This window comes from Eubalaena glacialis, chromosome 15 (assembly GCF_028564815.1).
Source record: "Eubalaena glacialis isolate mEubGla1 chromosome 15, mEubGla1.1.hap2.+ XY, whole genome shotgun sequence".
In the NCBI taxonomy this organism is placed as follows: domain Eukaryota; kingdom Metazoa; phylum Chordata; class Mammalia; order Artiodactyla; family Balaenidae; genus Eubalaena; species Eubalaena glacialis.
The window spans coordinates 84,835,262-84,845,684 of NC_083730.1; the positions used below are offsets into that span (position 1 = coordinate 84,835,262).

At 46.9% G+C, this 10,423-nt stretch overlaps 1 non-coding gene across 1 annotated transcript; it reads right to left on the reverse strand.

Annotated features, from left to right (window-relative positions):
• Window positions 1-8,332: 8,332 nt before the first annotated feature.
• On the reverse strand, window positions 8,333-8,437 carry LOC133076054 (U6 spliceosomal RNA). Its single transcript, XR_009697470.1, has one exon. It is a non-coding gene; the product is annotated as a U6 spliceosomal RNA (small nuclear RNA).
• Window positions 8,438-10,423: the final 1,986 nt, after the last annotated feature.

The following is a 10,423-nucleotide window of genomic DNA, read 5'->3' on the forward strand; positions in this document are numbered from 1 at the left end:
CTCACACATCTGGTGTCAGAAATGTTGTGAGTGTGGTAATAGTGTGAGTAAAGAAGGAACACAGGAGAAGTGCGTTCTTTTTAAACATCTGTGTCTGCTGTGCCTATTTCTAGGGATGTGAGAGTATAAACTTCTTCCTTCATGGCAGTCATTTCCACGTCTGTGTGTCTTACCACACCTGATTAAAACAAATCCCAGGTACCCTTGAAATAGGCATGGTGCCTGGTGCCTGGGGTGCCTGAGGGCATCAGCTGTCAATAATACTGTGCAGAAGATACAAAACACACAGTTCAGACCTCTAAGAGCTTATATTCTAACTGAGGAAATTGTTGTCTGCTGGGACAAGACTCAAGTGGCTATTGCCCCAAGCACAGCCCAGTGTCCCTTGAATGTCGAGGGGTGACAGAGCCCTGGGAGAGCTCAGGTTCATGGGCCCCCAGACCCTGGGCATTGTCTCTCCTCCTGGGAACGCTCTCTGGGCAGAACCTGAGCCAGGCTGGGGCTGAGCAAGGTGCTGGGCGAGGCAGCTGGAGGGTGAAAACCAAGCGCCAAGGCCAGCAGTAGGACTGGCCAGAGGAGCAGGCTCCCAGGGGCAGAATCATGGGGAGTTTTCTGGATTGCTGAGCTCCAGAACTGGGCTGCCCTATAGAGAACCTGCAACTTTCAGTGGGAGGCAGGATTTGCCAGTTAAAGGGGCTGAGCCAGTTTAAATACCTGCTTTTCCTTGTCCGCCCTCTCCGGGGTTTCTGGAATGGGAGCAAGAAGGGACACCCCACAGAGCTCAGAAGTTGAAGAATTTGGGCTTCAGTCTGACAGACTGGAGTGTAAATCTCGGCTTTGCCTCTTACAGCTCTATAGCCTGAGGCAAGTCACGTCCCCTCTCTGAGCCTCATCTTCTCTTCTGAGAAATAGGGGTAACAACTACCTACCCATGGACTCTGAAAATCAGCGCTTAGGCTAGCACATAGTAAATGCACAATAACTTGCTGGTTATTATTATTCAGGAAAATCTAATTAGGGATCTGATTAGGGTTGACTGTCAGGAAGGAGAAAAGAGTATAGTTTCTCGGTCTTTCCAAGGACACACTAGTAGGCTGTACTACTGATCATAAATATTCACTGCCCATCCCTTGTTGAACTCAGATGTGGTCACGTGACCTACTCTGGCCAATGAAATGTGGACAGAAGTGATGCATTACTTCTGGGCAGAAGCTTTAAGAGCTAGTGTGTGGTCCATCAGGCTCTCTCCCCTCTGCCACTCTGCCTGGCAATTTCCAGGTGGGCTGCTCCCTTAGCTTGGGTCTCAGAGTGAGCTCTGCTTCATAGTATGCATGGAGTGTGTGGGTTCGGGTGGCTGACAGAAAAAAGGAAACCACAGCAGTCATTTTAACAGAGAATTAGAATGAATGTTGGAGGGCTGAAAAGCACAGGAGAGCAACTAGGCAACACAGAGATGCTAATGCCGGAAGCAGCCACTGTCCCTGGGGCCAGTGGACAAAGGGTGGAGGTTGGAGTGTCAGAACCCAGAGCCTTGGAGGAGAGACCCCCCTCAGAGCTGGGACTCAGACCTCCAAGTGGGGAGTGCTCGGCACTGTGGGGACACAAGGAGGCTGGTTCCAGGGGTGTGTGTAAAAAACCCAGAGACTGGAACCAGTAGCCACTGCCAGGATGCAGAAGTGTTGCTTGGGTGACCTTGACCTGAACAGACAACAGAAGGAAGGAGCAAGTCCCTTCTCTTTCCTCCAGGCTGTCCCGCGTTTGGAGAGCCTACCAGGAGCAGCTGACAAATCGGGAATGTGGCTAGTGGGGTCCCAGCCCCAGCATCACAGAGCAGTGTACGGGAGGGCAGCTTTGGAGCTGAGAGACAGCAGCTTAATAACTAGCATGTGGAGTGAGAGTGAGAAACAAACACTTGTTTTAAGCCACTGAGTTATTGGGGCTCTTTGTCACTCAGCATAGCCTAGTCCATCCTGACTATCCTGTAGCCTAGCCCCCAGGCCTGAATCCTAAGTCCCCTCCAAGTGCAATGTGGGGCTTCCCTTCTTACTTCTTTACCTCCTCACCTGCCTTATATCAAATGTTTTCCCTTTCCAAGAGGTTCTAGAAGCCTCTAAACATTAACCCTCTGAGAGAGGCAGGACTCCTGGTCCTTTGCAAAGGGAAGAAAGAGAGGTGAAGAAACTTGTTCAAGGTCACACAGAGCATTAATTGTACTACTCAGACTTGACCCCAGGATTGCTGACTCCCAAACCTGGTTGCCTGGAGAACTTGGTATTAAAAACAACAACAACAACAACAACAGATGCCCAGACCTCAAGCCAGGAGATTCAGATTCAGGAAGTCTGAGAGGGTCTTGATAATGTCTGTTGTAAGAACAGCAATAATACATGCAAAGATTTATATAGCACTTGCTTCATACCAGGCATTATTCTAAGTGCCTTAAGTACATGAACTCATTTAATCCTCAACACAACCCTATGAGGTCTGTGTTATTCTTTTCCCATTCTACAGATGAGGAAACACAGGCACTTCTGTGTAACAAGTGGGAAATTTGATGCAAGGGAATATCAGATTCTTTCAGGAATTGCAAATTGTTTGGCCCACAGTGGCCAACATTTAAAAATCAGGAGCATTCATGCAAAAGAAAATAGAGTATGGTGCTAAGAGCAGAATGCTGGAGCCAGGCTGACCAGGTTTGAAGCTAGGGTGATCAACAGTCCTGGTTCTCCCAGACTGAAGAGTTTCCTGGGAGGTGGGGCTTCTAGTGTCCTGGTTTTAACCAGGACGGTTGGTCACCCTATATTCCATTTCTACCACTTGCTAGTATGTAACTTTAGGACAAAACATGTGACCCCCTCAGTTTCCCCATCTGTAAAATGGGGAAAATAACAGTATCTACCTTACAACATTCAGTCAATATTTAAGGTGTTTTGAAACTGCCTGAGTGTTTGCCATTAATATGATTATTAAAACTTAGATTTCCAGATTTAGTTCCCTTTCAAGATTGGAAGATCTGACAACAAATAACCTATATTCTTATTTATCTAATTATTTAGCAAACATTATATATAGTGCTTTTTACTACATGCCAGGGACTGTTCTAGGTGTTTGCAAACATTCATTCATACAGAACATCTCTATGAAGTGGGTTTTATTATTGTCCAATTTTACAGATGAGGAAACTGAGTCACAGGGAGAGGAAGTGACTTGCCCAATGTCATACAATGAGTAAGAGGCAGAGCCAGGATCCAAATCCAGCCCATCTGGCTCTATTCAGTGACCGTCAACTAGCACTGAGTCTTAACTGCCCCCTTGAGAAGGGCATGAACTCCCCGGATTTTCTATCTCCCTGATTTTCTATCTCCATTCCTCCCAGACCCTTTGAGCTTCATGTTTTCCACCCCGGCATCCCTGGGGGTCTCAACCGCAACGGCACCTTTTCTTAATGATCCCAGGGAATGGAGTTTGAGGTCACTAAGTCAGCTTTCATTTTCTGGGTCCCAGGCTTTCTCGAAAAATGTCCTCTCCTCCAAGAGATTTAGATTAATCCCCTTATCCAGTGGCTCAGGATCAGGCAGACAGTCAGGTCACCTGCTACGGCCTGGCCAGACCGGATTACCTGCCGTGACCCCAAAATTCACTCATGCACACCTGCTGCTGAGACATTTTCTGATTAATAACAGCAGGGACTTTGGGGATGGTGTGTTTTTCACCTTCTGGGAAACTCTCTGGCTTGAACACGGAGGCTGCCTGATGTCAGGCTGTAGATAAACACACCTCTCTTAACCCCTTTTCCCCATCCCCCCAGCTACCCACCCTGAATCTGCATCATTTGAAAGTTCCACCGGATTCCACATAAATTAATGTCCTGGAACATAAAAGCTGATCGAGTCAATGGTCATCAAATTAAAGAATTTGAGAGCTGCCAGAATGTTCACAAATCATCCTGGTCAGGGTTGTGTGATGAACGTCTGTCGAGTTTTCCTACTTTCTTGTGGTAAGGGCATCCCAGTATCCCTTTGACCCCTCTCAGTCTGTGAGGTTTGGGGGGCCGCCCCCATGGTGTCTGGATGCAGGCAGCCTGGATGAGGCTGCGTTCGTCTCCCTACAGCCCGGCTCCTTCGTAAATCTACAGCTCTCACCAGATTCCAGAGCAGCCTTTCCCTTCATGCCTTCGGGCCCCGGGCTCCCTGCTCCTGCCAGTCCCAGAAGTGTCACCACCCGCTGCTGGTTCCCTTTCTCCTGCTCACAGCTGTTACAAGCCCTTCATTAATGATCATCAGTTACCCCCATGTCCCTTGTGGGACCCTAACTGATCGGCACCCCTGCAGGTGGATATACCAGTAGCCCTTCTGACAGCTGAGCACCGCTCTCACCCCCAAGTCTGTTTCCCCAGGCCCAAGAACTCATCTGCTTCCCTCTCATTGAAAATTCTACTGCCATCCTCTTTCTTTTAGGGTGGCCCTTCTCACACTTAGTTTCAGAGTGGGGTTCAGTCTCCCAGCAGCCCTCAACCTCACCACTCTGAGTTACTCTCACTGCGCACCAGGCACTATGCTTGGGATTTTCACAGGCATGAAAATGAGTTCATTGGCTACCTATCCCTGCAGGAAAATCCAGGTGGGGAAGTTACACGACTTCATCAATCTGCCAAAGTTCAAACTGTCATAGAGGCTGAACTGTTCTCCAGGTTTGGCAAATCGCTCGTGGGCAGGAGGTCATGCTGGTTACAGGCTTGGGCTGTGGAGCAGACAGACCTGAGCTCAAATCCCACCTCTGCCATGTGTTAGCTGTGTGACTTGGGTAAGTGACTTAACCTCTCTGGGCCCCTGTTCCTTCATCCAGGCGGCCATGTCACACAACTCCAGGAGGTAATCATTCACACTGTGGCACCAGAGGGCACCAGTTTTCACAGGCCAACCCAGGAGCCCAGCAAGGAGCAGCGCTGACAATACTACCTCCCTGGATTATTGTTGTCAGTGGTCACTATAGCAAGAGTAAGCACTCAGCAATCAACCCAATAACAGAAGAGGAAACAGGTTCAGAGAGGTTAAATGATGTGTCCCAAGTCACACATTAAAAAGTGACTGAGTCAGGATTTGAATTCAGGTTTCTTTTCATCCAGAGCCTGTGCCCTCTCTAGTCTGCTGGCCTCCAGTTTGGATAGCTACTACGCCACACACGTGTTCACAGCCACAGTACACCCTTTTCCCCTCAGAGCACGGCTACCATCTCCAATGAGTTTTCTCTCAAGTGCAAATGGTTGTCTCCCCTCTCTCCTTCCCCCACCCCTGCAGAACTCCACGCAGACCCTCACTTTGTTCTTAACAGTCCCCGTCTGGCCACTGGTACTTAGATCATTACGTTGGTTCCTGCGGCAGACATCACTAATCAATCCTGGAACTCCTTCCCCGCAGATCCAGGATGCAGGAGTCCAGGCAGGTAGCCATTACCCGCTGATTCTAGCATTCTGTCAAGAAAAAAAAAAAAAACACATTTGCTATTCCTTCTCGAGATTGTAATCTCCTTGAGAGCAGCAGTAGAGTCGTAATCAGCTCTGTCCACTTCCTGCCCCAAAATAGTTACAAGTTTTCATATACTAAGAACTCAGGAAAGTTTTGTGGATGGAAAAATTGTCTTTCCTTCTTAAAAGCATGTGACTTTGGACAAGTACCTCATCTTTCTAACGTCAAACGGAAATGGAAGCTCAGAAAAATGAAGGAACTTGCCCAAGGTCACACAGCTGGTAAGAAGGGGAACAAATTACATCAAATAGAGACAAGATCTTCACTATATACCATTGGAGGTGTGGATGCACGTGGAATTCTTAGCACACTGCTTGGCACCTGGTATGAGCTCGATAACACCAGACTTCTTTTGTATAAAAAGGGATTGGCTCTGTTCTGTGGCCACAGCCTTGCATAAAACTGTTCTCAAGGGCTCTCTGGCCAGAATCTTTCCTTGATAGGAAAACACAAAAGGCCCCAGAAAGCCCAGGTTACTGGCTCACAGACTTGTGAGAATGTACACTCTGGAATACTGGGGCAGAGTAATCTTTCTAGAACCCTGGGCTGGATTCAGGAGCTCTGAGATTGTACTCTTGAGACCCCAGTTTGCCCAGCAGAGAAGCAGAGGTTGGAATGCTGATCCCAAAGGTCCCTCTGACATTCAAAGCTGTCTTCTACTGCTCCCTCCCCATGGCCCAAAGCAAGTTCGTGGGCAGCAATGATCTTCCCAGCCTATTGAGCAACCCTGGGCTGCTACACAGCTGCAGGGAAGGTGGGGACCCAGGAGGCTGGGCCTGGCTCTGAAACAGACCACAACTTCCTGCGGGACCAGCTGGCCACGGAAGGCACGACCCTTGATGGAGTCTTTCTTTTTCTCTTTCTTTTTCTTTCTTCCTCCTTTCCTCCCTTTCTCCCTTCTTCCTTCCCTCCCTCCTTCCCTTTCACCTTTCTTTCTTTCTTTCCTTCCTCCCTTCCTCCCTGCCTCTTTCTTTCTCCCTTTCTTTCTTTCAATTAATTTTTATTGGCATATAGTTGCTTTACAATGTTGTGTTAGTTTCTACCGTACAGCAAAATGAATCAGCTATACGTTTACATATATCCCTTCTTTTTTGGATTTTCTTCCCATTTAGGTCACCACAGAGCACTGAGTAGAGCTCCCTGTGCTATACAGTAGGTTCTCATTAGTTATCTATTTTGTACATAGTATCAATAGTGTATATATGTCAATCACAATCTCCCAATTCCTCCCCCCCCTTCCCCCCTTGGTATCTGTACATTTGTTCTCTGTGTCTGTGTCTCTATTTCTGCTTTGCAAATAAGATCATCTATACCATTTTTCTAGATTTCACATATATGCGTTAACATACGATATACGATATTACGATGTACGATACTTGTTTTTCTCTCTCTGACTTCACTCTGCATGACAGTCTCTAGGTCCATCCACATCTCTATAAATGACCCAATTTTGTTCCTTTTTATGGCTGAGTAATATTCCATTGTATGTATATATATATATATATATATATATATATATATATATATATATATATACCACATCTTCTTTATCCATTCCTCTGTTGATGGACATTTAGGTTGCTTCCATGTCCTGGCTACTGTAAATAGTGGTGCAATGAAAATTGCGGTGCATGTGTCTTTTTGAATTATGGTTTTCTCTGTGTATATGCCCAGTAGTGGGATTGCTGGGTCATATGGTAGTTCTATTTTTAGTTTTTTAAGGAACCTCCACACTGTTCTCCATAGTGGCTGTATCAATTTACTTTCCCGCTAACAATGCATGAGGGTTCCCTTTTCTCCACACCCTCTCCAGCATTTGCTGTTTGTAGATTTTTTGATGATGGCCATTCTGACTGGCGTGAGGTGATACCTCATTGTAGATTTGATTTGCATTTCTCTAACAGTTAGTGATGTTGTTGAGCATCTTTTCATGTATTTGTTAGCCACCTGTATGTCTTCTTTGGAGAAATGTCTATTTAGGTCTTCTGCCCATTTTTTGATTGGGTTGTTTGTTTTTTTGATATTGAGCTGCATGAGCTGTTTGTATATTTTGGAGATGAATCCTCTGTCAGTTGCTTCGTTTGCAAATATTTTCTCCTATTCTGAGGGTTGTCTTTTCGTCTTGTTTATAGTTTCCTTTGCTGTGCAAAAGCTTTTAAGTTTAATTAGGTCCCATTTGTTTATTTTTGTTTTTATTCTCATTACTTTAGGAGGTGGGTGAAAAAAGATCTTGCTGCGATTTATGTCAAAGAGTGTTCTGCCTATGTTTTCCTCTAAGAGTTTTATAGTGTCTGGTCTTACATTTAGGTCTTTAATCCACCTTGAGTTTATTTTTGTGTATGGTGTTTGGAAGTGTTCTAATTTCATTCTTTTACATGTAGCTGTCCAGTTTTCCCAGCACCACTTATTGAAGAGGCTGTCTTTTAAAAATATGGAACAGGCTTCCCTGGTGGCACAGTGGTTAAGAATCCGCTTGCCAATGCAGGAGACACAGGTTCGAGCCCTGGTCCGGGAAGATCCCACCTACCGCGGAGCAACTAAACCCATACACCACAACTACTGAGCCTGTGCTCTAGAGCCCGCGAGCCACAACTACTGAGCCTGCATGCCACAACTACTGAAGCCTGCGCACCTAGAGCCCATGCTCTGCAACAAGAGAAGCCACTGCAACGAGAAGCCTGTGCACCGCAACGAAGAGTAGCCCCTGCTCGCCGCAACTAGAGAAAGCCTGCGCGCAGCAATGAAGACCCAATGCAGCCAAAAATAAATAAATTTTAAAAAAAATTAGTTCCTTTACAAAAATTTTTTTTAATATTGAACGCTTCACAAATTTGCATGTCATCCTTGCACAGGGACCATGCTAATCTTCTCCGTATCGTTCCAAATTTGGTATATGTGCTGCTGAAGTGAGCTTGCTTTTTCTTTCTTCCCTTCTTTCTTTCTTTCCTTCCTCCCTCCCTCCCTCCCTCCTTTCTTTCTTTCTTTCTCTCTCTCTCTTTCTTCTTTCTTTCTCCCTCTCTTTCCTCCCTTCCTTCCTTCCTCTTTCTTTCTCTCTTCCTTCCTTTCTTTCTTTTTCCCTTTCTTCCTTCCTTCCTTCCTTCCTTCCTCCCTCCCTCCCTCCCTCCTTCCCTCTCTCTCTCCCTTTCTTTCTTTCTTTCTTTCTTCCTCCTAAACTGCTCATAACCTGCTGATTGAAAACATGGACCCTGGAGCCATGGGTTCAAATCCTGGCTCCACCAGTTACCAGCTCTTGCCTTAGGCAAGTTGTTCAAACTCTCTGTGCCTCAGTTTCCTCATCTATAAAATGGGGATAATAATAGAACTGACCCTCACAGTCCTTGGCCTCGCAGAACCTACATCCTAGAAGGGGAGACCAGCATTAAATAAATAATCACACAATTAATTGATAATTATTCTTGCCAAAGGGCAGAGGAGTCAGGGGATGTTTCCCATGCAATTGTGGCTTGTCTATTCATCTATTATCTCTTCCACTAGCTTATAAACTCCAAGAAGGCTGGGGTCATGTACATTTTATTTGCTAATGTTTACCTGACATTGGGAGGCACTCATTAACTAGGTTTGGATCAATGGATGAATTAATAAAGTGATGTTCCACTGGAGACCAGAAGGATGAGTTGGAGTAAACCAAGTGAAGAGAGTAGATGGAAGAGCATCCTAGGCAGAGGGAACAGCATGTGCAAAGGCCCTGTGGCTGAAAGGAGGTAGGAGTGTTTGAGGAAATAAAACCAGGACAGTACGTCTGGAGCAAGCAGAGTGACAGGGAGAGTGGGGCAGGCTGCCCAGGGCCTTGAGAGCCCCCTAGTATATTTTCTCTATCAAGTGCCCAGCCAGGGCTGTAATGGGGACTGAGCTGGGGCATCAGAAAGACCTGGGTTTGGGACTTCCCTGGTGGCACAGTCGTTAAGAATCCGCCTGCCAATGCAGGGGACACAGGTTCTATCCCTGGTCTGGGAAGATCCCACATGCCGCAGAGCAACTAAGTCCGTGCGCCACAACTACTGAGCCTGTGCTCTAGAGCCCATGAGCCACAACTACTGAGCCCATGTGCCACAACTACTGAAGCCCGCACGCCTAGAGCCTGCGCTCCGCAACAAGAGAAGCCACCGCAATGAGAAGCCTGCGCACCGCATGGAAGAGTAGCCCCCACTTGCCGCAGCTAGAGAAAGCCCGCACAGCAATGAAGACCCAACACAGCCAAAAATAAATAAATAAATTTATTTTTTAAAAAAGAAAGAAAAAGAAAAGAAAGACCTGGGTTCAAATCCCAGCTTCTGCATTTTCTGACTGTGTGACAAGTCAACCTCCATGAGCCCTGGATCCTCGTTTGCAAAAGGGACATAATAATAGTAACCTATTGCCTGGGGTTTGGAAAGGATCATAGGCTGTAAAGCACTTAGCACAGTGCCTGGCACACAGGTAGTGCTCAAGTAATGTTGCTGTGGTCATAATAATAACATCTTTATGATTGACGCAGGTCTCCTGGTTCTCTTTCACTGTCCCTGAAGCTGAGTCTTCTCCTTAAGGAGGGTCCCCATCTCCATGCCCTCCCGGGGACATAAAGTTGTTCCTGCTTTCCCCATGCCCTGCTCCCTCAGACCCTCCTGGAGCTGTTCTCCTTGAAATTCCTGCAGCCAAGACTAAGGAAATGGTTCCCTTGGCTCAGGGCAGAATCTGCACCCATGTTGCTAAGCAACCAACCCCTATCCAGATGCCAGCTGCAGCCTGGGGAGAGGGATGAGCATCAGCACTCTGGGGAGGGCCTCCTGGGGCGCTGCCAGGACCACAGGCTGCAACCAAGACTGAGGCAGGAGAGAGCCAAGGCAGATGGCTCACTGAGAGTCAGCATACAGCAGTGGAAATCCTGTGGGGTCAAGGGC